The sequence below is a fragment of the Cricetulus griseus genome, chromosome 2, assembly GCF_003668045.3.
Source record: "Cricetulus griseus strain 17A/GY chromosome 2, alternate assembly CriGri-PICRH-1.0, whole genome shotgun sequence".
In the NCBI taxonomy this organism is placed as follows: Eukaryota; Metazoa; Chordata; class Mammalia; order Rodentia; family Cricetidae; genus Cricetulus; species Cricetulus griseus.
In genome coordinates, this window is record NC_048595.1 from 440,417,933 (window position 1) to 440,444,434 (window position 26,502).

The 26,502-nt window shown below is 44.3% G+C and overlaps 2 long non-coding RNA genes across 2 annotated transcripts; one reads left to right on the forward strand and one right to left on the reverse strand.

Moving 5' to 3' along the window:
- Positions 1-6,566: 6,566 nt before the first annotated feature.
- LOC118238020 lies at positions 6,567-17,860 on the reverse strand. The gene is made up of 3 exons (XR_004768727.1): positions 17,578-17,860; positions 8,394-8,655; positions 6,567-7,671 (listed from the first exon to the last, which is right to left on the reverse strand). It is a non-coding gene; the product is annotated as an uncharacterized LOC118238020 (long non-coding RNA).
- LOC118238019 lies at positions 17,796-19,853 on the forward strand. The gene is made up of 2 exons (XR_004768726.1): positions 17,796-18,110; positions 19,389-19,853. It is a non-coding gene; the product is annotated as an uncharacterized LOC118238019 (long non-coding RNA).
- Positions 19,854-26,502: the final 6,649 nt, after the last annotated feature.

Genomic DNA, 26,502 nt, shown 5'->3' on the forward strand with positions numbered 1-26,502 from the left:
ATTGGGGCAGCCTGTTCAAGGCAAGAAGATGAAAATGGGAAATCACAAGGACCTGGGTAATTATAGGTAAGTCACTAAGCACCCCTGAGCCCTGTGTCACCACATGGGACTAGAGGAATAAAGAGTATGTGGCCTCCTGATACTGACCCATTCAGATCCCCCACTCCAAAGGTCTCAGCACACTGGGGACGTGAGGACATGACAGAGCAGAGGCAACCCTGTTCCCACATCCCATCCATATGCCATCCTGACATATGACCCTGTCCCTGGTGAAGTAACACCATTCTCACCATGGCTTTCCTGTCTTCCTCTTTGCCTTCTCTTTCTTAACTCAGGATCACAACAGTAAATAATGGCAAATAATGAAACAACAACCAAGTCACTTTGCTCATTGTTGGTTGCAAACTCCAGTGGCAAAGGGCTAGGACAGTGTGCTGAGTTGTGAATTTCAAATGTCCCTCATAGGCTTAAGCATTTGAGCACTTGAGTGCTAGCTGGTGACACTGGGGAGGTTGTGAAGCCTTTAGGAGCTGGAGCCTCAAAAAGGAAGTGGGTTGCTGGCGGAAGGCCGGCCTTGAGCTTTATAGCCAGTCCCATCTCCTTTTCAGTCTCTGCTTCTTGAGTGCAGATGCCTTGTGATCAGCCAGCCAACTGCTCTGCCACCATACCTCCCCTGCCTGCTACTGTGCTGTCCCTCCAAGATGGACTGTGTCCCTCTGAAACCATGAGCCAAATGAGCCCCTCCTCCCTAAGTTGCTTCTGCCAGGGTATTTTAACACAGAAATGAGGAAGGGACCATGACATAGTTGTATTCCCTGGTGTGTCCCCACACTTAGCTCTGTGCACCTCACAAAGAGAAGTCACACACTGAACAAACACTGCACATAAGTGCTCATATTTGCACATACATCTGAGTGAATCTTGGAGGGGCATGTAGCTGGAGAGCAGCACACAGCCCATTCCCCACTGTGTCCCCTGAGCTCTATTGATAAGGAACGATTCAGGAATCCCTCAACCCCCCTCCCCTTCTGTTGGCTCCAAAGACAGACTTGCTCCTTAGGAAGAAAGAGAAGTGTAAGCGAGAAGCACTTGTTTTTCTGGTCTTTCATTTTGCTTGTGTTTGCTGACAAACCCAACTTGTCTAAACTTGTCAAGAACTTGAGTCTCCTAGCGGAAGTGACTCTTGTTCATGTCCATGCTCACCACGAGGGTGCTTCCTTTGCCTCCTCCAGTGGATCTCTCTCCAAGGGTGTGGACATGCCACCCAACTTTCAATGGCCATTGTGCTCTTCTTACAGTTGACAAGGCAGTCCCCCACAAACATTCTCATCCTTACATGTGTTATTTACTGTCTCCTACTCAGTGGTTGATAGTCCGAGTGAAAGGGTGTAGCAGACATCTCTGGGACCCTAAGTGGGGTTAAGGTGCCCCCCCCAAGCAAATTGAGCAAAGAGGCAAAGGGAGGTGAATGGGGAAGAGAAGGGGGAAGGTGGGAAAAGGGCGAGAAGAGATGGGGAGGGAAGGAGTGGGCAGAGAAAGGGGAGGAGGAGGCAAGATGCAGGGAGTGAGAGGGAGAAGAAGAGGAGGGGGAGGAAGGGATTGGAGGGAAAGGGGAGAGTGGGAGAGGAGGGCAAGGAAACCAGTTAGCATATTCACGAGCTCACATATTCATCTTATTTTGTAAAGCAGACATTTCAAAGCTGCTGTCTTCACAGGGATGAAATATACATTATATCATCTTCAACTACAGCCACTATGCTGCATAAATCTCAAAAAAAGTAATTCCTGGCATTTAACTGAATCTCTTTGTCCTTTGACCAAGATCTTCCCATCCTATCTTCCCACCCACCCTATCTATCCCCAGCCTGGGGTGACTGCCCTTCTGCCCTCAGCTCTACAGAGATCACCTGTTTCAGATTCCACACACAAGTGAGCGCCAGCAGCATTTGTCCTTTCTGGTCTTCCTAACGTCTTCCACCTTCACTGTTTTGCTACCACTGTCAAGACTGTGTTCCCTCTGTGGCTGCGCAGTATCTCACCTGTTCTGTGTGTAGACACATTTCGTCATCCACCCCTCCCTCCTTCAGTGGGTTCTTAGGTTGCTTCCACAGCTTGCTTCTGTGACTGACTCTGTAGTGGACATGGAACTGCAGACATGCACTCCACACCCTGTTTCAGTTCTGAGGCAGATATGCCCAGACTACCGTAGTAAAGGCTTAGAATCAGGCTGTGTGTGCATGTGTGTGTGCCTGTGTGTGCTTAGGTATATGTGAGCACATGTGCATGTATTTTTACATATTCCATAACTGTAATGTTGCAGCAAGCACAATTTTGTGTCCCTCTGTGCCTTAAAAACATATTCTGGACATTTGTGTGTGGGGTGTGTGTGTGTGTGTGTGTGTGTGTGTGTGTGTGTGTGTGTGTGTGCGCGTGCGCGCATGCGTGCGTGTGTTAAATCTTGAATTTGCTGCCCCTGTGCCCAGGTATTGCTGTGCTATGACTCATTTCTCCTTACGAGGCATTTGGGAACTTTGCATATTTTTCCATCTTAAGTAAGCTGCCAGGAATGTCTTTCCAGATCAACCTTTGTTATTCAACTTGGAATGAAGTTATTGGGTCAGAGGGCATTTTCAATTTAAGCCATGACTCTGCTTAGAGTGAGAAGCTTAAGCACAATAGGTTATTTCCAAGAGAAGCAAATCCAATTGTTTTTGGGCTGGAAAATGTCTCCCAGGGATGAGCACAGGAGGTGACTGTGTCCACTGCACTTATTCATCTACACATAGGTGCACACACCTTACAAATGTTTCCTTTAAAAACAACCTGAGCGGCTTAGCCGTCCCCACCCTCCACTCCTCCTCCACTAACTGGAACTACTATTGGGTTCAGCCATGCCCAGAAATGCCAGCCACGAGCTGATCCAGAGGCACCACTCAAACTCCAGGCAGTGCACAGCTGACCACAGGCTACAGCAACAAGAAAAGTAATGACTACAAAGGCAGATAGGAGTGTATCACAAGGGATGACATGGAGAATGACAAGCTCAATCCAGGAATTATGCTTCCAGCTCCATACACCAGGCCCTTTATCAACAGCAGAGTTGCCTTTGCCCTGAATGTAAAGATTATTGGTATCCATCTTCACAATAAACTCCTGCAGAAGAGAAGTGTGAGTCACCTTCTCTCCCGCACCCCAGCACTGCCCCTATGATTACCCTTGTGTTACAGCCCTGGCGTCTTTCTTCCATCTGAAGTACCAGTCTGGACTCTTTCTGTTGGGTATACCATGCACCCAGGTCTCAAGACCTGCAACGCTTCCTATGATATAACATGTTGCCAGAGTTTCCCAAGTAGTCATGTCTCTTACATGTTCCCTGCTGATCACACACCTGTATTGCAGTTATCATGACAGTACATGTGGAGAGTGACTTTACACATATACAGAATATCTCCAGGCACAAGCCAATTGAAGAGGAATATGCCTCACTCATGCCCCGTACTAATACTGCCTGAGTGAGTAAGTAGATCAGTGACAGCTGGTTGGGCACACACATACACCACACACACTCACATATGTGTGCTCACCTGAGTACATGCATACACATGGCACTCCCTCAAACAATATTTTCATGAGCTACTCATGGAGAATGAGCTCAGGGTGATTTTCCAAAAAGTAACTCTTGCCTGAACCCAGCTCTGCCCCAGCACATCAAGATCAGTGTGGGCCTCTCAATGCAGAGAGGTAGTAACCTATGTCTGTGCCCACTAAAGAAGACCAATGGCTTCTAAGAAACCTAAAGACACAGCCCCAGGCTCATATTCCTGACTGTTGGCAGATGGAACCCAGGAAATAGTGTTTCTAAGTCTGAGACCACAGATCAGCTACCATGGCTGCTATTAAATGTCACCTACATACCATCTGGACCCTTAACTTGGGAACTGCACAGCCTAGAACAGGCACAGAACCTTCAAGATACCCTGTGTCCCTCCCCATCTCTCTTTCTCCTGCTCCTAAAGCCCCATGGATAGGTGCTGATAAACACTGAGCCCAGGGTCCCACCTCTGCACCACTTCCAATAGGACAGTCACACATCAAGATGTCAGAGACTTTTGTCAAGACAACACAGAAGCTTTCTGTCATGGCCACCATCTCACGGTTCAGGTGTGAGCTAGCCTGATAGCCATCCTGAGTGTTGTTTCTTCTCTTGCTGTTCTGAATTTTTTCTTCTGGTGTGGCCAAGACAGGGCCCTCTTAATTCTGAACCATGATTTAGCCTCTTCTTAGCCCTCTGAGGGCATTAGCTACTAACTGTATCAGCAGAATGTCTCCGAAGACAGGAAGCACCCAGCCTCTTGAGGAAACCACAGGAAGCACTAGACATGAGTAAAGATCAGGAGATGGCAGGATTCTGTGTGTTGGAACATGTGTCCTGCAATAACAGGACTTGCTCCCAGAGTGAGCGAGAATAATCTCCCAAGAGTTTTGTAGCACACTTTTTTTTTTCTACCCTGAGCATGGTTGGATAAACGTGACAATTTAGAGAGAGAACAATGTTCTGAGGTCAGCCCAAGTGGCTCTTGACGGAACAGCTATCCTCAGATTTTAGGGCACAGTAAAACAAGTTTAATAAGGTGTCTGGCTCAAAATAAATCAATAGCTTTGCTTTGTACCAACCCTAACCTGGAGGAAAATGTCACAGGAGGAGAATTTCATGCCCCAATCCAACAACCAAGACAATAATATCCAGGGCCATTCCCCAGGAGGTATGTGAACTCCTTGATGCGCACTGCGCAGCTTAAGAGGTCAGAGAAGACTTATCTTGTTCCTTAAGAGGAACAACTGACATTAAAGTTCCCATGGCCCAGATGTGTCTGTGTTCCCTGTACCAAACGCAGGTCTCATGCTCAGCTGCTCTGGTGTCTGTGTTCCCTGTGCCATGGGACTAATGTCCCATCCCTGTTGTGTTCTCATAGACATGCAAGTTTCTGGTACCCAGCAAGGGTCGATAAATATTGTCTGAGTTAACCATGAAGATGATGAAGATGAGGATGAATCTATGCTGATATAATCAGACCTCCAGGGAATCTGAGGTTCAGCTCTAGAATGCAAAGAATGGTTTTGAACCCCAGTGGCTCTGAGGGTTTAAATCTTTACACACAGCCATTGTACCTGGCCTGGGGTAGAAAGAGATGGTAATGAATGCTTCGAAGATGGCTGTGACGATATAGAATTCTCCTCTGACTTTTCCTTAAAGTGGTGCTGGGGTGAATGGGGCTCTTCGAAATGTTCTAGAGACTTCTCCAGGGACGGAGAAGTCTGAACTATAGTGTCAGCTAATTGACAATGTAATGAAAGAGACACTTTTTATCTGAAGCCAAACCGACTCCATGACAGCAGCTCTTCCTGCCTTCTTAGAGTGCCAGAGTCACAGTGTGATCCCGACAGCCTTCCTGGAACATTAGGAAGGGAGAAGCAGCTACTCAGATTAGAAGCCCCACCACTCAGAGAAGCCCAGAATTTAGCAGGGAGTGAGAAACACACAGAGAGAAAGAGAGAACAGACAGAGAAAGACACCCACACACAGAGAGAGACAAAGACAGACAGACAGACAGACAGACAATTTTGCATGTACAAAGGGAAGCTGTGAGCTGTGAAGCAAACCAGATGACGGGCACAGGAGTCAGGAGGTGGTTGATGAGAACCGTCAGGAGATTTAGGAGCCGGAAGTTGGAGTGCTCCATTAAGCCTGGCATGTGGACACGGGGTTATGTCACTCAGCAGAAGGGGACCCACACACAGTTCTGAGCAGAGGGTGGGAAGCAGCTGTGGGGGAGAGTTGGGGTTCTGAGGAAAGTCAAATGTGATATGAAGAGAACTCCAGGAGACTTGGGTGAGGGCTTGAAACAAGAGGACATCTTGGTGAACCCTGTAAGGAGGCGCCAAGAGGGCACATCTGATGCAAAGGCCACCTGAACCAGCAGGACAGACCACCCCTGTTGCTCAGAAGCCTGAAGCATGTGACTTGGAACTCATACACAAGTTAACTAAAAATACGCCAGGGAGGAAGATACATGCTGAATGCAGGGATGTGGCCATGTTAGGAGTGAGGAGAAGGGCTGAGGGACGACAGCAGGGCCAGGCCCACGGCTGGGCTAGTCAGGACTCTGGGGGCAAATTTGTAAACAAAAGACAGAAATAACTTGTTCTCATATACAACAATTAGATCACATTGATTGAACAAGAAAAGGGCAACACAAGCCCCCTTGTCACCCACAGCGGAAGTGGAGGCAGAGAAGCTGAGAGTCCAATGCGGGGGCCAGAGTCCATGCACGGGTAAGATGCCCTTGGCTTTTGTGTTCATTGTCAACCCAGTGAGCTCTGGAATTACCTGGGATGTGGGACTCTGAGTATGTTTGCAGGGAATCATCTAGGCCAGCGATTCTCAACCTGTGGGGGTTAACTGACCCTTTCACAGGGGGTCCCATACTAGATATTTACATTATGATGCATAACGGTAGGAAAATTGCAGTTATGAAGCAGCAATGGAAATAATTTTATGGTTGAGGTTCACTACAACACAAGGAACTTTATTACAGTGTCACAGTATTAGGAAGATTGAGAACCACTGCTCCAGACAATGTCAACTGAGGTGAGAAGACCCATCTTAGCTGTAGGCAGAGCCACCCCCTGACAGGACTCCTGGGCTGTATAAAATGGAGGATCTGGTTGAGTGTAAGCATTTGTGCTTTCTCTCTTTACTGGATGTGATGTAACCGACTGCCTCCAGCTCCCACTCTGCAAATTCTATTCTCCTCTGTGATTGACTGTAACATAGAACTGTAAGCTAAAAATGAACCCTTTCTTTCTCAACTTGCTTCGGTCAGGGCACTTTCTCACAGCAACGGATGCGAAACCAAGGCAGCCCTATTCTGCACGTTACCAGAACCTCTCCCGGTCTCGCAATCTGATGGAACAACCACAGCGTCTATAAAGGGCCCTGAGCAGCCTGCTTCAGCGTGAAAGTGGTGCTCAAATGATCCAAAGTCAGGGCGAAGTGAGCAACCTAATAGGATTTGGAAGTTCTGAGGAGCACCCGAATGGTAATATTTAGGACTTCACTAAATGGAATTTTCTGGCTCCTTGGATTCAGTCATGCAGGCAGAGTATGGCTTATGCAGCTAAACACTCCTTAAGAGGGTCTTAAAAGACTCTTGACTTAGAGTTTACCGATTTAAGCGACATTGAAATGTACTAAACATGAGGCTGCCTCGAGTGAAGATGGTGTCCAAAAGACAGAGGGACAATCTAAGTTGCCATTGCCCTTCCTGTGACACCTAAAGTGACACGGATGCTTCCATTATGATGAAAGTGAGAAGCTAAAATGCTCTCAAGCACACACTACCAAGTTTAGAGGGCCACTGATTGATAAAACTGGGGCGCTGCAGACACATTTTGCTCCTTGGCTAAGACAGTCACTGCTCAGGACAGGGTGGAGATGACAGCCACGATGGAGGCCACATCGCTGAACACGGGGTCCTGGTGGAGAGTGGCTGGAAGCCCACTGACAAGTTCGTCACTGTAAAACCACCTTCCCTTCTTCTCCAGTCCCACAGCTTCAGAAAGCAAGCGGGAGCTTCTGGAGAAGGGTGTTCCATCCCTCAGAGTGTGGTTCTAGGGACAGGAATACAGGACCATTCTTTTAAAATTAAGCATGTACATGAACGCATATACTTGTATACACACTCCGTGCAAGCTTAGACATCGGAGAGGCAAAAATAACAAACAAACGACAAACTTGGGATGATTAGCCTGGAGACTGTAAGGACAGAGGGACATTTTTCTGTTTGTTTCTACTCCCTTCTCCCCGCACCCCCACCAACCTGTTTCTTTCTCCTCCTTGCTCTGTATTTCTGACTCTCCCTCCCCCGTCTCCTCCCTCCTTTTCTTTCTTAAGTGTACACACACAAACTCTTAACACACACACATAGACACCAGCTTGGCTCCAAAAGTCCACCACACTCCACAAAGTACAGCTATGCTACAATCGCACAGTCTCTGCTGCGGCTCTCTTTCAGGACTCAGACACAAAAGACACAGGGAGCACAGGGCTTGCACTCACTCCACAGCTGGCTGCCCCCGAGCCCCAACATGGTGTCCACAAGCCTCATGGGTCTGCTGAGCCCGAGACAAGCATGTGAGGTGTGCTGGGGTGGGAAATCTAGTTGACAGCGCCTCATATTTGTTATATAGTGAAATAGTGATATTCTGAATAAACCTCATATTTGTTATATAGTGAAATAGTGATATTCTTAATAAACTAGGTTAAATATAACGTGCTACTCCAGCTACACTAGTCTATCCCCCTTTCCCTATGTGTCCACCATACTACTCACAATCACACACATGGCCCATATTCTGTTCCGGTTGGAGGTGTCTACTCTATAAAAATTGGAGGCATTCGTTCCTTTGTGCTGTGACTTCCCTAACTGAGCCAAGTGTATTTTGTAGGTTTGAGGTCCTCGGAAAACAGAACAGGATGGAATCAGCCACCGGCACAGCTATTGGGTGCTCAGTGTATTTGCTTAGGTGATGGGAGTGCACATCCCTTTCCACTGCCAGGGCTTCTTCATTACTTAGACGCCTCCAAGCCGTGACCTAAAGGAAATGATGAGCAATCATTACTCACTCCTTTCGGAAGCACAAGGCAACGGCAACACATAAGAGTACAGTCCTTTGAGTGGCAAAGCCGTAAACCCATAAGCTTTCAAATTTTCTTGCCATCCTATAAGAATGACTGAAGGTAATGTATTTGCCAATGCCACTGGGTCATGGGGGTCAGACTGTGGTTGCAGCCGCTTGTAGCCAGCCGCCTCTCAGATACATCAGCCTGCTGAAGAATCCGCACAGCATTCCCATTTGACACAAGCCCATTTTCTACGTGTGACCCATTTTTCTGCGGGAAGCCAATTTAGGGAAGGAAGGCAATGAAAGCCTGGGTTGGGAAATTCATTGCCTTTCACTCAGAATGCTTCAAGTGGGACACGACTGTGGAGACACTGTCTTGCTTCTCATAATGCAGGAAGCAGCAGGACTGGGGCTGTTGCAACCCGGCTATTCACTCCGTTGGCAGGGAAGGCTGGAGAGATGCTTTTTCATCTGGAGCTTGTCCCGAAAAGCCTCTGACCTAGAAGAGGTCCTCCAGCCCCTGCCTGCTGGTTTCTGACTTGGTTATGTAATAGGGCATCCAAAGACACTTAAGAAAAGGCTTGCAAACACAAGCTATGGCAGGCTCTGCTTACGTCCCTCCTGGGACTACCACTCTGGTAAAAATAAAATGTCTGTGTTTGTTGGGGCCTCAGCAATTGCATCAGTCTTCACTTGCTGCCTCCTTCTCTTCTCACAGCTCACAGCCTCACAACATTGCTAATTTTGGAGGAGAGGGAACAGGTCCTGCCCTCATGTGGACAGCAGCCAGTTCTCCACCTGCCTAGAGCCCCCTTCTCTTAGGTTCCTTCTCCCACCCCAGCAGTGGCCTTCTTGATTGAGTACTAAATTAGTAGATCACTGTTCTATCTCCAGTTTGGCTTGACGTTATTAGCACCTCCTACTTTCTTTGAGTACAGAGTTCTAGACAAAATCACCTTTCATATGCTTAGTAGTTTATTGTCTGTGTATGAAGGAAATGAAGTCTGTATGTGTGTGTGTGTGTGTGTGTGTGTGTGTGTGTGTGTGCGCGTGCGTGCGTGCGTGCGTGCGTGCGTGCGTGCGTGCGTGCGTGTGTGTGTGTGTGTGTGTGTGTGTGTGTGTGTGTGTGCGCGCGCATGCATGTGCACGAGTGTATCGTACACAAACTGAGAAATCTGGGGGAAGAGAGGAGATTAATATTTGTATCTAAACAAAGGTCAGGTAGGTGTTATGGGTAGGATTGTGTTTCCCCAAACTGACATATGGAAGCCCTAACTTCTAGTACCTCAGAATGTATGACCTTGCTTGGAAGTAGGGTTGCTTCAGATGTAACTTGTGGAGAGGATCCTTGTGACATGGCTGATGTCCTTATAAGAAAGGAAAATTGGGAGAGGACACACTCGATGTTCAAATTATACTTGTATGAATAAAGTTTTTAAATTTAACAATGGAAATCTGGACATAGGCCAAAGTGCCATGTGGAGACAAAGAGAGACGAAGAAGGCAAAGACTGGATGATGCATCTGTAAGCCAAGGGGTGCTTTGGGTCACCAGTTTCGGCCTGATATTATCTCCCTCCGATCTCTTAGAGGGAACCAGCCAGCCTTCAGCACCTGCGCCCAGACATCAGCCTCTAGAACTGTTTGACACCAGTTTTGATCTTGAGGCCTCCCAGCTGTGGGATATGGTTGCATTAATCCTGAGCAAGTCTTATGGGAAGCCCAGTGAGATTCAGGTAACAAAGCCAATGTTTTATTGTGGCCTGGAGATACAACACACTTTCCCTCCTCTCTCCCATATGCTCCCAGTTTGCAGCTAGAAACAGCTCATCACTATTGCTCCAAAGCAGCCAAGCATGACTGAAAACCTGGGGCAGGCTGTGCTGCTGAGAAGTGGATCTCCAGCCTTCATCCTTCATGACAAGCCAGCTCCTCCCAATGCCCCAGACAGCTGCCCAAAACCCAGAAGAGCCTACTCCCCGCACAGTTCTCAAAGGGCACTCCCCAGATCCCTGGGGGTTCCAGAGACCATGAATAATGTCATTCGACTTCCCTTTTTATTTCCTGAATGCTTGTCTGATGGTGCCAAAGTGACAGTGGGGAATTTTCCAAAAGTAGAGGAACCAGAAGCAACCATTTTGTTCATCCCCAGTAGATATTCTTGAGTGGACCAGGAAGGCAACCAGTATCATCAAGAAGACCCTTGAGGTCCCTGGAAGACCATTCATTTTATTAAGTCTAGAGCCATCAGGTCACAGCTTCCTAGTGTTCTCTGCGACTCAGTGAGACACAGACTGAAGCACTGTGGGCCAGCTGGAATTCCACGCTGGCTCAAGAAGAGCAATTGCACAATTCATTTTAAACCACAAGCTAAATGGCCTCTTTTTGTTTTTCTTTTCTTCCTTTCTTTTTCCCTTTTCCACAGGACAGTGTTATTACTTGAAAGAAAAACTGACACAGCCAGTGTTCTTGAAGTGTGCATTGAGCCCATCTTCTCAGAGGAAAAAATCCAGAGTCTATGTTGTCCAGGATGAGATTTTAGTTAATGGATAAATTGGAATTTCAGGAAACTTGAATCTGTCACCATGAGTAGTTCACTCTGATTTGTTCATGGCTGGTGATGATCTGGATGAGTATGGCTTCTAATACCATGTGGAAAGATGTGTCCACAATGGCAAGAGTTCTTTAAGTCAGTTCCTGACATTGTCTACCGGGCCTGTGCATGGTATAAAATCAGGCACAGACTGGATTCTATTCCAAGCATTCTATTCTAGAGAGTCATGATTTCTTTAAAAATTATTTATTTATTCTTACTTTATGTGCATTGGTGTCTTGCCTGCTTGTGTGTCTGTGTGAGGATGTCAGATCTTGGAGTTACAGACAATTGTTAGCTGCCCTATAGGTGCTGGAAATTGAATCCAGGTCCTCTGGGAAAATAGTCAGTGTTCTTAACCACTAAGCCATCTCTCCAGCCCAGAGTCACGGATTTTTTAATAATACAAAAGATTCGTTGCTCTGGCTTCAGGTTCCACATTGCATCCAATCTAGAGGAGATGCCACTTGCTGGGTTTCTCTGCACTAAAGGAAACCATCGTTATGTGCAAAGCACGTGGGTGCACTCTCCCCCTCCTCCAAGACACACTCATATGCAGCTGTCATCATCACAGGCGTCAGTCAAAACAACATATCAGAATGAACTGGATGCAGATAACAGACACAAGAACCCAACTGCCTTTTTATGAAGCCAGACATCAAAAAGATTGAAAAAAAATGTAATAACACCCCGGTCACCAAATTTTCATAAAAATGTTGTGTAGGCTATCATGAAACAGGCTTGTGACTGTTTCAAAGAAACTAATAAGTAGGTGTAAATGATTCTCCATGTTTGACACGACCACTATCCTTATATATAACCCGTATTAGCAAAGCTGGAGTCGAAATGGTTTTTATTGAATAAAAGGGAGCCTGACACTAAATCACTGTTTCCTTTCAGTTTCTGGGGTAAAACACTCAGACCAAAAGCAGCATGGGAGTGTAAAGGTGATTTCAGTTTATATGTTACAGTTCATCATTGCGGGAAGTCAGGGCAGGAATTCAACCAGGCGCTTGTCGGGAGGCCTGCCTGCTATTCCACACAGCTTTATCCATGACCAAGGAACTCACTCACAGCCAAGGAAGTACAGCAGAAACCATGGAGAAACACTGCTTGCTGCCTTGTGCAGGCTCTGACTCAGCTTGCTTCCTTATATAGCCTAGGTCTACCCGGCCAGGGAATGGTACCAACCATGGTGGACTGGGTCCCCCATGACAATTAACAATCAAGACAGTCTTTCACAGGAATGCCACAGGCCAATCTGACCTTAGGAATTCCTCAGACGAAGTCCTTCTCTGATGTGATTTCTGCGTTGTGACAAGCTGACAGTTAAAACTCACTGGAATTCTGCTGAAGAATATTTATCAAAATTGAATATGTACCAGACTATCCATAAGCAAGTCTTGAAAAATTACTGTTTTGAAATTGTTTAGAATATGTCCCCATACCACAGTAGAATTAGCTTTAAGATAAGATTGTATTGGTGTGTATTGTGTCTCTCTGTGAGTGTTGCCACATCGGGGGAGGGGTACTGGTGGAGGTCAGAAAGGGGTGTCAAAGCCCCTAGAAGGGGAGTTGTGGGCAGTTGGAGCAGATTAGTGTGGTTGCTGGAGACTGAACTTGGGCCCTCTGGAAGGACAATGAGTATTCCTCCCCACAGAGCCATCTTTCCAGCCCCCAAATCAGATTTTAAAAACCATGACAGCCTCAGTGTTTGAAAATGAACCTCTTCACTTCTGAAGACCTTATGTGTCAAGAAGAAACATCAGTGCAATGCAGTTCATAATTAGAAGGAAATTACAGTGGGAAAGCAGAGAGACAAACTTCCTAGTGCCTAAATAAAAGCATACTTAGAGGGAAGTTTGTTGTGCTAAGTTTATATATGAGAGAGAAAAATACTGAAGCATAAGTGACCCCTAGGGAACAAGAACTTCGAAAGAAAGTCAGCTCCAAAGAAAATGGAAGGGCAGAGAGTGATGAAGTCAGAATAAAGGTTTAAAGGGAGACCATTCAATGGAGAAAAAAAAAAAGTAAAAAACTAATAAAATTAGTAAGACCATAAAACTTTCCTGAAGAAAAATGGGGAAGGCACAAATGACTGATATAGAGAATGAAATAATTTATAATATAATATGAGGAAATTAGCTACAAATTTTAGAAAAATCACAACTTCTCAAAGCCACAAAGAAAGAAATTGAAAATAGGTGTACTTTTATGTCTCTTAAAGAAATGAAATCTCAGTGTCAAATACTCCCATTAAGTCCAGGTCCAAATTGACTCAAATGCTCTAAGGGGTGCTAACTCCCCTTAAACTTCATTTTCATGCAATATAACCATCTTTCTAATTCACTTCACGAGACAGCATAACTTTATGGAAGGCTGACAAGGGCTGTACAAGAAAGAAAAATTGCCAGTCAATTTCTTTCATGAATGCAAATGAAAAATCCTGAACAAAATGCTAGCAAATTGAATTCCATCATGCATAAATAGAATAATACATTACAACCAAATCAAGTCAAGTTCAGCACTATGAGATTGTCTTACCATTAAAAATCAATGAATGGGGCCAGAGAGACGGTTCAGTGGGGGAAAGTCCCTACTGCCAAGACTGTCGATCTGAGTTTGATCCTCAGGTCTAACATGATAAAAGACAAGAACTGACTCCTGCAAGTTTCCTTGACCTCTACAGGCATGCCATGTCTCTCAGACTCAGATATGAATACATACAAATGAATGAATGAATGAATGAATGAAATGAATGAGTAAATCAAAATAAATGAATGTGTGTATGTGCACACGCACAACACATACATACACATACATTGTTATATAAAGAGAATTATGGGCTCTTGGGGGCTGGAAAGATGGCTCAGCAATTAAAAGCATGGGCTGCTCTCACAGAGGATCTGAATTCAGTTCCCAGCATCCATGCTGTGACTCACAACTGTCTGTAACTTCAGTGCTAGAAGACCTGGACCCTCTGTTAAAGCCACTCTGGACACTGCATGAATATGGTACATGTGCACACATGGAGACAAAACTCTCATACACTAAGACAGATAAATCTTTTTAGGAAACAGAGATTGTGGTTTTGATATGACATGTAAAGAGCTTGAAAGTCTTCAGGCTCACCACCACAGCCTGCAGCCACCAGCATCACCAAAAATCAACACCTCTTTACTCATCATTGAACCAAGGTCCCAGGACAACCTAATGCTGGATTTGGGGATTTCAGTGTGACCCAATGTGTGTGTCTCTGCATCTGTTTGTGTTTCTTGTGCTCTTTTTTTGGCTCTTTTTTTAGAGTGGTTGTTTATTTTTGTCCCATTTCATTTGTTTGTTTTTATTTAATTTTGTTTTTAGATGCCTGTTCATTTTCTAATGAGAGACAGAAAGAAAGGGTGTGGATTTTGTTGGGTGGGGAGCTGGGGAGGAGCTGGGAGGAGTTGGAGGAGGGAAAAGTGTGATCCAATACATTGTATTAAAAGATCTATTTTCAATAAAGAAAAAAATCAATATTTGTTGAGAACATGAATTGCATTTTTCTACATTTTCTCAGAGCTGGGACCTCTTTTCTGTACGGACAGTAAGTTGGAGAACAGCTGAGACATGGCTATAGAGACATGGCTATAAATTTCTCCTGTATAAGTGTGGGTGGCTGGGTGAAAATGTGACCATTGACCTTGATGATGGGTCTAGGGCACAAGAGCTCAGCCCTCTAAATCCCTGGACCAGGCTCTTGGTACAATAATTGCCCCGGGTCACACTAGGGACAGTGGCTTGGCAGGATCCCCTTTAGTTTTGGGAAGTTCTCTTCCTGGGTAGAATGCCTGCCATCCAGTCAGTTTCATTGCTCTTTTCTGGGGATTTCCCACTTTCCTTTGTGTCCTGCTTACCAAAAATACAGGAGCTAAGGGCATTGTTGAAAGGCAGGTGATCTCCATGTGTCTCTTCTCCAGCCTCAGGTCTTGATATGTTATGTAAAAATCAGTGTAATCTGCAGACACAGTCAGCTTGCCATTGGCCTTGTTGTAGTACTTTACATCAATGTCAGAAACGTCAGGGCCCCAGGTAGGATTCCACTGGTCATTGCTCTTGACTTTCATGAACCTGAGTGTTCGACTGTGCTCTGTTAGAACCAGGCAAAGTGCCTTGCTCCATCGCCCATCAGATCAGGAAGTATTGACTCCAACAAAGGCTTCCCTTCCAGGGAACAGAACTTTAGGAGGAAAATCCTGGCTGTTTCAAGATCTGCTCCAGATAAAGTGGTCATCTAGACAATTTCACATGAAGTAGCAGTTTCATCTGCCATGGAAGTATAGCCACAATTATCCATGAAGGGCACCTTGCCAAAAAAATGTGTCAGCCAGCTTGCCATTTTGAATGAACAGTCAGAGGGCCTGTGGAGAAGAAAACATTCAAGTCTTCAAATCATAGGTGCCTGCATAGAATTCCAGTCCCTTCATGGAAGACTCAGTTGTACTCATGGGGGTGACCGCCATGCAGATACGGTGGTAATAGACAGCCTTTCAGTCCATCTTACAGTCGAGGTTGGAAACAACATTGTTGAGATTCTTCACTCTAGATTTTCAGGTGAGGGCTTGACAGAAGATAGTCTGTCTTCTGAAGCAAGGATGGACACCTCAAAAGACTATTTCTGCCATTAAAGATGAGTGTAACTCTTTTAACATTGACCTTCTTGTCCAGACTGTGAATAAGCAGGAGCAGTGATGCTGGCTCACTCTCCATGGTTCCAGTGAAGAGCTCTTTTAAAAGCTAGAATAGTGATGACAAAATAGAACCAACCTCCCAAAGGAAGCTTCTGCAACCTCCTTTCCCCAAGTGAGAAACATGGAGGAGACCTCCTCAAAGTGGGTGCCTTTGTCCCTAACTCCCTGTCATTACCCTTCTGAGTCATTTGCACACCACCCCCACTGCCTCTTACGACCAGGTAGGTTCAATTATCCAAAGGAATCTTTGATGCTGGGACAGTTTACATACAATTCCAAGTGTGCTTTGGTTGTCTGCACCACCATTGGTCGTGCAAGCAGCTGTTCCATGTGGGGGAGAACTACAAAGTTTGGAGTTCATATCACTTTTGATATGGAGCTCCTTGCTCCCTTTCTTGAAGCCACCTGAATAACGATACAGCATGCAGGATCAATAGGACCCTAGAGTCAGCTAATTCCATCAATAGTCCTTGACCAGGAGAGTGGAAGACTCCAAGAGGACAGAGCTAGTAGACTGGCAAATGTCAAACAATAGCACCTCTGCTCTCAGAACAGATTTTATCTTTAAGGTAGCATGCACAAATAGCATGTTTTATTTACACACACACACACACACACTCACACACACACAGACACACACACACACATACACACACACAGACACACACACAGACACACACAGACACACACACACACACAGACACACACACACACACACAGACACACACAGACACACACAGACACACACACACACACACACACAACACACACACACACACACACACACACACACACAGACACACACACACACAGACACACACACACACACAGACACACACACACACAGACACACACACACACAGACACACACACACACACACAGACACACACACACACACAGACACACACACACACACACACACACAGACACACACACACAGACACACACACACAGACACACACACACACAGACACACACACAGACACACACACACAGACACACACACACAGACACACACACACACACACACACACAGACACACACACACACAGACACACACACAGACACACACACACACACAGACACACACACACAGACACACACACACACAGACACACACACACACAGAGACACACACACACACACAGACACACACACACACACACACAGACACACACACACAGACACACACACAGAGACACACACACACACAGACACACACACACACAGACACACACACACAGACACACACACACACACACACACACACACACACACACACACACACTTATACTCTGTCTTTCATCCCACTCCCTCAGCATCCCCTCCTCTGCTTCTCCCCTTCCTACTGCCAAGAGCAAACCCCCTTCTGCTTTCAGATCCTATGTATTCTATTATGCTTTCTGAATTTTTCTTCCTCTCTGCTCCTTTAAGAGATCTCCCTTCTCACCAGCTCCTTTCATCACACACACACACACACACACACACACACACACACCACTTAATTTTAAAACTGGAATCTGTATACAAAGAAAACATGTGATCTTTTTTTCTCCAAGTCTGACTTACTTCATTTAACATAATGAGTCCTAGTTGCATCCATCTTCCTACAAATGCCGTGATTTCATGCTTCTCTGTGACTGCATAAAACCCCATTGTACGCATGAGCAGTTTCTTTATCCCTTCATCTGCTGATAGGCCTCAAGGGATTTCATATCTTGGCTATGATGAATGGTTCAGTAATAAACACGCATGTGCAAGGCCTCTCCTACAGTGACCAAGCATCCTAAAGACACATACTCAGGGGTGGTGTCGCTGAATCATACAATAGTTCCACTTTCATTTTTGAGGATGCCCACACCAACTTTCATACCAGCTGCGGCCACTGGCATTCCTGTCACCAGTGAATAAAGATCCCCTTTCCCATATCCTCACCAGCATTTGTTGTCATTTCCCGTCTCAATGGCAGCAAGTCTGGGTGGGATGGGACCTCAGAGAAGCTGCCATTGGCATTTCCCAGAAGGCTAAGGATGTGGACCGCCTCCTCAAATATTCATTGGCCATTTGTATTTCTTCCCTGAAAACCAACTGTCCACTGGCCTGTGAGTTCATGGGATGATCTGGGGCTTAGGTGTTGTATTTTTGAAATACCCACTATTAAACCCTGTCTGGTGTGCGCTTGGTAAAGATTTTCTCCCATTCTGCAGCTTGTCTTTTCATGCTCGTGATTGTTCCCTTTGCTATAGAAAAACTTGGTCATTTTCTGTATTGCCCTTGTCAATTTTTGGTGTTTTCTAAGCTTTTTAAGCCCTTTCTGAGCTTTTTAAGCCCTATACCAGTGGTGTTTTTACTCGGTGCTTTGGGGGGGGCAGTTTCAACAATGCACGTTGAATTAGTTTTTGTGCAGAGTGAGAGATGCAGATCTAGTTTCACTCTTTTGCATGAGGAAACCCCGTTTTCCTAGCAATGTTTATTAAAGATGCTTTTTATTTTTTCACAATATGTTTTTGACACCTTTCAAAAATTAAGTGGCTATAGCTGTATAATTTTAATTCCTGACTTTTCTTTCTTAGTCCACTGTTCCATGTGTCTGTTTTTGTGCTGTCTTTGTTACTATTGTTCTGTGGTATAATTTGAGGTTAGGATTACTCTAGCTATTCACAGTCTCTCATAATTCTATATGCATTTTAGTATTTTTTCTAATTTTATACAGAATATAATTGGAAAAGAATATGAGTGAGAAAAGAATTGATTTTGGCAAAGCAAACTGATTCATTTTAATTTTCTAGACTAGGTATCTCAAACTAAATATAACACCATTTACATTTTATTAATAAATTTAGTATGTCTGGTGTGCATAGATGTGTTCATGCCACAGCATGTATGTGTAGGTCAGGGATAACCTGGAATATTGGCTCATGCCTTCCACCTTGCTTGAAGCAGGGTCTCTTGTTCGCTGCCACAGTGCATACCCTAGGACCTGCCAACTTGCCACAGCAGGCTTGGCATTACAGTCACAAACCATTGCATCCACATTTTACATGGCTTTCAGGGATCTAAATGCATTTTATCAGGTTTGAGTGGCAAGTGCTTTTATCCACTGAGCTTTTATCTCCCTGACCCAGCATTTAACTCTTTGAAATTGTCTTTCCTCTGACAGTTTTTCCAATATCCATAAACAAATTACTCACACTGCTGAAACTAGAAATATGCTACATGCTTACAAAGGTTTGCTTGAAATCTCCTCTGAAATGCTTTCTTTCTGTCTCCCATTCATGTTGACAAAATAGTCCCCAGGTTTCTTTCATTGTTATTTTATCTTCTAGTTTCTTTTATAATCTTACTAATCATGTCTGTCTCACTATTATGTTTAACTTTAGAAAATAATATAAATGACCTTTTCTGGGAAGGACATCTCATCTGAAACAAATGACCTCTTAAAGGCAAGACCCACTGTATGTTAAGTTCTCAGCCAAGGCTGAGACCAAAGGAAAACTGCTCAGCACCTGGTTTTGCTTGCTCAGGAGGAAGCTGTGGCTTCAAGGAAGAGCTCTGGTCACGTTCTTCACCCTTACAAAGCTCTAGAGGGGAAGCTGATTGACTGTGCTCCATCTCCGCTGAATTCCAGAGCTATCCAGTGTGTCTTCATGAACTTAACCTCCAGCCCTGTCTGCCCTGTTTCCCACAACAGCACCTAGGTAGGACACATCATGGCGAATGTTGGAAAGTTTTTCACAAAAGAGCAAACTATTGGGGGTAGGAATTTAGGCAGCAGAGAATGAGGAGGAAGGAGCGTGGGGTTGGCAAAGTAGAGTCTGGCCAATAAAGAACAACATATGAACTGAGGATGTTGACCCCTTCTTGGAGTTAAATGAGCAGAGTTCTAATTCTTGCTTTTGGGCTCTCACTATGGGCAAAGTACTTATCCTTTCTGATGCTCAATTTCCTTATCAATAAGGTAATGACGGTGGTGGTGATGATGATGGTATTGTGGTGGTGGTGACAGTGGCATTGTTGATAGTAATGGTGGTGGCAGTGATGATGATGGTGGCAGTGATAATAGCAATAAAGATGACAATGGTGATGATGACGGTGATGGTAATGATGATAAAAATGGTGCTGGTGATGACAATGATGCAATCATGATCATGACTTCTGCTAATAGAAGTATCCGTTTCATAAACTTGTTAGTGAGAATTCTATGAGAAAATATATGAAACAAAGGTTTTGACACAAAGATGCATAGCTGTTGAAGGAAGATAGCTCTTGTTGAAGGAAGATAGCTTTGGGTTTTGGATGATGAGTGACTAGTAAAGGGAAAAGAAAATTTAGAAACAAACCCAAACTCCTAGAGACAAACCTATAATTCAAGTTAAAAATTAAACACAGCTAAAGAAAAAATTAGTGAGTTAAAAGATAGTTTGAAAGAAATTTCCAGCATAAGAAAACCTCATAGTAGAAAAGAGGAGGTGACAGGGGGACAAATACATACATAGAGAAAATGAAATGTGAGGCTATTGACAACTCTGCAGGGAAAAACAAGACAATGTTTATAATACTTGAGACATAATTGCTGAATGAATTTCAAGCCAAGATAAATAAGAAGAAAGCCATAATATGACAAATCGCCATGCAATTTCCAGTACACCAAAAGCAATGAAATAAAGACAGATGACTTTCAAAGGGACAACAGATTGGAGTGACAGATTTTTAGAGAGTAATAAAGCCAGGAGGCAATAGAATGATAACTTCAATAAACTGGGAGAAAGTAGGAGTCAAATGAAATGATATATCCTGGGAGAGAAAGAAAGTTTTCAAGAAGAGGAGCAGAGCAGGGTCATTTTCAGACAATTGAAAATGAGAGCCAACTTTACTAGCAGGACTAGCACGCGTGTACTTCAGGAAAAGGGGTGCTTTTCCACACTGATGGTGTGGAATGAAGAAGCAAGTACATGAAAGATGCTGGCAAGTCTAAACACAACTGGAAGAAGCAATATGAAGCACCCAGTAATTTCTCAGAGGCCTAATTTTTCTTAAAATAAATCTAATGTGCACAATATATCACTTGACAAGACTCACTGTAGCTATGCAGGGCCCTTGAGTGCTTAAGATTTTAAATAGTGTGTTTTCGTATTATAGTTCATTTTTAGAGAAACCACAGATCGAAGGGCCATAGAAAAGATAAAGAATTGGCTATAAGAGAATGGAGCTTAAATATAAAAACTACTAAACAATAACCCAAGGAAAGGGGTGAAGAAGAGGAAAACAGAAGCCCGGGGAAACGGAAAGCTCAAACAAAATTGGTAGAATAAACCCAAATAATCTACGGCCATACCGCCCCGAACAAGCCTGATCTCATCTGATCTCAGAAGCTTAGCAGGGTCAGGCCTGGTTAGTACTTGGATGGGAGAATAAACCCAAATATGTCAATACCTACATGACCTAAAGGAGATGGGAATACCGGCTTAGCTCCTGCCAAATTCTGATTCTAGACATCTCAGACTTAAAAAAACAAAACAAAACAAATTCAACTATCCTTATTTATAATAGACACACTAAATTACAGGGAAACAAGGTGATTAAAAGTAATAATTTGAAAAATGTATGCCAAGAAGATATTAAATAAAAACAGACCCTTTTATTAAATTAGTAAAGGATAAACTAGTCATTAGTCAATTAAATATAAAAGTGCCTCTGGACAGAAGAGGCCACACATTACATTAGCAGCACCACACAGCAGGCAGACGTAGCTATTGGCCAAACTTCAAAAATAACCTAGAAATGAGCTCAAAAAAAAAATCCACTAAGACAGCATGAGATTTTTAGTGTTCTCATTCCATACATGAAAGGAGCAAACAAATGGTTAATTCCACATCCAGGGCAAAGAAAATACAAGGTAAAATTGAGATACAATACCAAAAAATATGGGAGCACTTGCCCAAGGGATGGAAGGAACATCAAAAACTAACACAAGGGGCTAGAGAGATGGCTTGTTGGTTAAAAGCACAAATGGGCTCACAATCACCTGTAACTCCAGACCCATGGGATCTAACACCCTCTTCTGGCCTCTGTGAACATCTTCACTCACATGCACATATATGCATATAAATAAAAATAAAATAGATCTTAACAAAAAAATAGCACAAGCACAAATCTGCAGAGCCTCCCACTGCTCCAAGATGGCTGAGCATCAAAAGAAAACAACAATAATAATGGATTATAACTGAGGAAAATAGAATTCATTACCTAAATTAGTCATTCATTCATAATTAACTAGTTCATTGCTAAACTTTGATCATTAGCAAATACTAAGTTCTCCTTTTCAGTATAATGGCTATTAATAATTCATAATGCAGTTTTCAGTACACCAAAGACAAAGGAAGAACAGCAGATGACTTGCAAAGGGACAATGACAAGTGGTGAGAACAGAATGTCACCAGCAACCAACACAGTGACAATTACTCAGACAAAACTCACCAGCAGATGCTAATTCTAGAGGGGGATTCTAATGGCTGATAAAGTGTCCGCTATAATCTCAGATTCTCTCTGTCTGGGGTATTGATTAACCATCTGCTGATCAATAACTTCACCACTGTTTATCAGCTACAGGACAGAGAAGTCTGCGGACTCCATCTTAAGTGATAAAATGATTAGTATGCCCAATGGTGGAATACACCACTGACACACGCTTCCAGACAAGCTGCACTAAGAAAGACCCAGCCTCACTGCTAAAAACGCATCTCTGGAGTCAGCCATGAGGAAATGCCAGACAGACAGACATTGGGAGACCCTGGTGTATGTTGTGATCCCAATACTACAGAGGTAGAAGGAGGGGGATTTTGAGTTTGAGGCTAGCCTGTATTGCACTGTAAGATCATATATATATATATATTATATATATATATATATATATATATATATTACAAAATCCCAAAATATATGCCAAGAAAATACTAAAGAAAAATGGTCTTTAACTTGTAACAAATTAACCATGAGGCAAGTATCCTAGTTTGTTTCTCTGTTGCTGCGACAAACACCAAGACCAAAGCAACATGAGGGAAGGAAAGGGCTTATTTGCTTTATAGTTTTCACCATCGAGGGATGCTAGGACAGAAGCTCAAGCAGGAACCTGGAGGCAAGAACTGAAGCAGAGGCCACAGAGGAGTGCTGCTCACTGGCTTTCTCTCATGGCTTGTTGTAACGGTAAGTCTTTACTCCATCCACCCAAAACCCACAGCCACGTGGGCACCCAGAATAACACAGAGTCGTATATTAGTTTACAATGTTGCTGGCCAATTGACTAGGATTTCTTATATGCTAGCTCAGTCCTAATTATCATAAATCTATATATTTTATGATACTTATCTTATAGAGGACTCCTTCTGCTGGCATCCTCTTCTGGGATCACATGGCGTCCATAGAGAAAAGAGCAGGAGGAAGAGCAAAAGGAAGAGAGCGATTTCCTCTTTGTCTCTGCTTATATTCTGAGTCTGCGTGCTATGTCACTTCCTGCCTGGATCACAAGACTTCTTTTTACTACCTTTCCCAGAATCTTCCTCAACTCCTAGTCCTTCCTAACTTGCTGCCTCATTGGCCAAACAGTGCTTTATTCAACAACCAATAAAATAAACATACACAGAAGGACGTCCCCCATCAGCTTGCTCAGCCTGCTTTCTTCAGGAATCCAGGACCACCTGCCCAAGGTTAACCAAGAAAATATCCCACAGACCTACCTACAGGCCAATGTGATAGAGGCAAATCCTCAACTAAGATTCTCTTTTCCCAGATGACATAAGTACTTCAAGTTGAAAAAAAAAAAAAAACTATCACAGGAAGTTAAGTAGATGCATGTCCCTGGACATAAGAGCTTACAGACCACATTGGCAATCTGGCACAACAGACAGATGCATCCAGTAACAAAACTAAAACACAGAGTGCAGAAATCAGTGGGACAACAAAAAGAAACAAACACCCATTTTCACAGTGGGAGAGGCTCAGTTTCCTCCCTCATTAACAAATGGACAAAGCAAATGAACCAGGGAATGAAGACCACCCAACACACTGGGTGACTCTGATTGTTCCCTGACCTGGGAAGGGCATTACTGGCACAGTTAATGGTCTCGAGGATCTGTGATTTAATTCATTCATGCTAATTTTGTGATTCTGAGAGCTGAGCCTTGTATATAAAAGAAAAAACACACCACAGTATCAATGGTAATGAGCCATCATATGTGAAACCTATTCTCACTCCAAACACTGCCAACCAATTGAAGGCAACCAATCAGGGTAAGCCATCTTTTCTATTCTCTACCCTCCATTACCCTGCAGCTCTTGCCCACCTCCATTTTCTTACTATAATGATTGAATTTCCTGATTCCAAATCATACGGGGATTGAATGTGACTTTCCAAACATTCAAGGTGGATCTGCTGTTCTGGGCTGGTGCAGAAATGCTCCCTCCTCCCGCCGAGGAGGGAGCAGTCCCTGAGAACCAGGCCTTCCCTCTGGCTCTTACTTTGTGAAGTGCCTCTTGCCAGAAGTCCACAGGCTTCCTTCTGGCCAGAACAGCAAATCGCCATGAGGCTACACTGCCCTGTACAGCTCCCCATACCAGCTATGGTGCTTTTCCACCAGAAGGAAATCATTAACCACTTCAGAAGCTAGAAGCCAAGCAGTTTGGTCATTTCTCTTGCTGTGATATCTAGGATAAGGGACTTCTGTGGCCAATGTCGTCTTCCTCTTGTGGAAAGCAGGGTCATAGGACTAGTATCAGATGGGGGGTTCTGTACCCTGCACAGTCACACAGGTGGAGAGGCCAGCATCAGCAGGCATTAGGCCTCCACCAAAACTATCAGTGTTACACAAAAGCACTGTGAATTTCCCAAGTCAAGAACAAGAACAAGTATGTTCAAGGCACCACACTTTTTCTATGTTACACTGGTTTATAAACAGTCATGGCTTAAGATGTTTAAAACAAAAACAAAACCAGTATAACTGTGTTGCCAACACAAGGAATACCAATGAGATTTTGTCATGCTGCCTAAAGACAGGCCTTGTGTCTTCTTGGATATTTTTTCCTCTTTGTTTTATGAATTATGCATTCCTTTGACATCAAAGAGATGCCCAGCAATGATGCTCCTCTCACCTTGCGGGCTTCTGCATCTGCTTATGCATGCATATTGCATTATGTGACTGTTGTATATGCACAGCTTGTCCCCGAAGGTACGGGGAACCTAAGAACTAATCTCTTGGGAAGAGATGTGGAGAGGAGCTGGGAGGGACATGTCCTCTTTACTTTAAGCCCTTTAGCAACTTGGAAATTTTGTACCAATGGGTCCCAAATGTGTATCTCACATTTAAAACAACAAAATTAAATTAACATTTGAGACTTGTTTTTATTTCACAAAATTATGTTACCTTAGATCCTTTCCCCATTTTACTGACTTGACATATATATTTCAAAGCAGGCATCTGGAATGGAGCAGATACCAGGAGGGACCACTGCTTCCAGCTCACATTCAGCCACCTTTCTCATACAACCCAGGCCCACCTGCTAAGGGATGGTGCTACCCACGGTGGGCTGGACCCTCCCACATCAACCAGCAATCAGAAAATGATTCCACCAAGTCTAGATTAGGGAATGGATGAGTTTATTGAGGTTACTAACAGAAGCTCAGAGGGCTCCAAGCGAGACACATTGCTGAAAAACCCATCCCAGCCTGGGTGACCATTCATGGAAATAAGAGCAGGGGGATTAATGCTTGAGTGTGTGTGTGTGTGTGTGTGTGTGTGTGTGCGCGCGCTCAGGTGCAAGCATGTGGGTATGAAGTCTGCAATCCACAATTTAATCAGACCGAAAGAGCCCTCCCCCAAAAAAAAACCTGCTGGCAAAACTGCAGTCAGAAAATACAGAAAGGAGGGGAAAATGGGGTATGTCAAAAGGAGAAGCCAAGAGCTTCAGTGGGTGGAGAGAAGGTCAGTGGCTAAAATGGGGTTCATCTCCTAGAGTCCATAGAAAAGAAGAGCCAGAGGTGTCATGGCATGCTTGTAACCCAGCCCTGGGGAGATGGAGGCATAAGGGCTGCCGCCAGCCTGTCTAGCTGAATCAGTGACCTCCATGTCCGGGAAAAGATCCTGTCTCAACAATAGGGTGGGAATAATTGACAAAGATGTCTGAGAAAGGTATGTGACATCAGACTCTGGCCTGCACACACACACACACACACACACACACACACACACACACACACACACACACACACACCAAAAAGAAGGAGAGGGGAAGTGAGAGGAAAGAAAGAAGGAAGAAAGGGCAAGAAGGAGCTTCACGAGGTTGCCGTGGCTGCTGCTCTGGGCCTAGGGGACATTTCTGAAGGCATTCCTGTGCAGAAGCATCCCTTTGTTAATGGAATCTCCAAGGCACATTAGGAGAACCAGGGTAAAATCCAACACAGTCAAGCAGGAGGAACGTCTAGGCGCATGGCTGTGAAGAGCA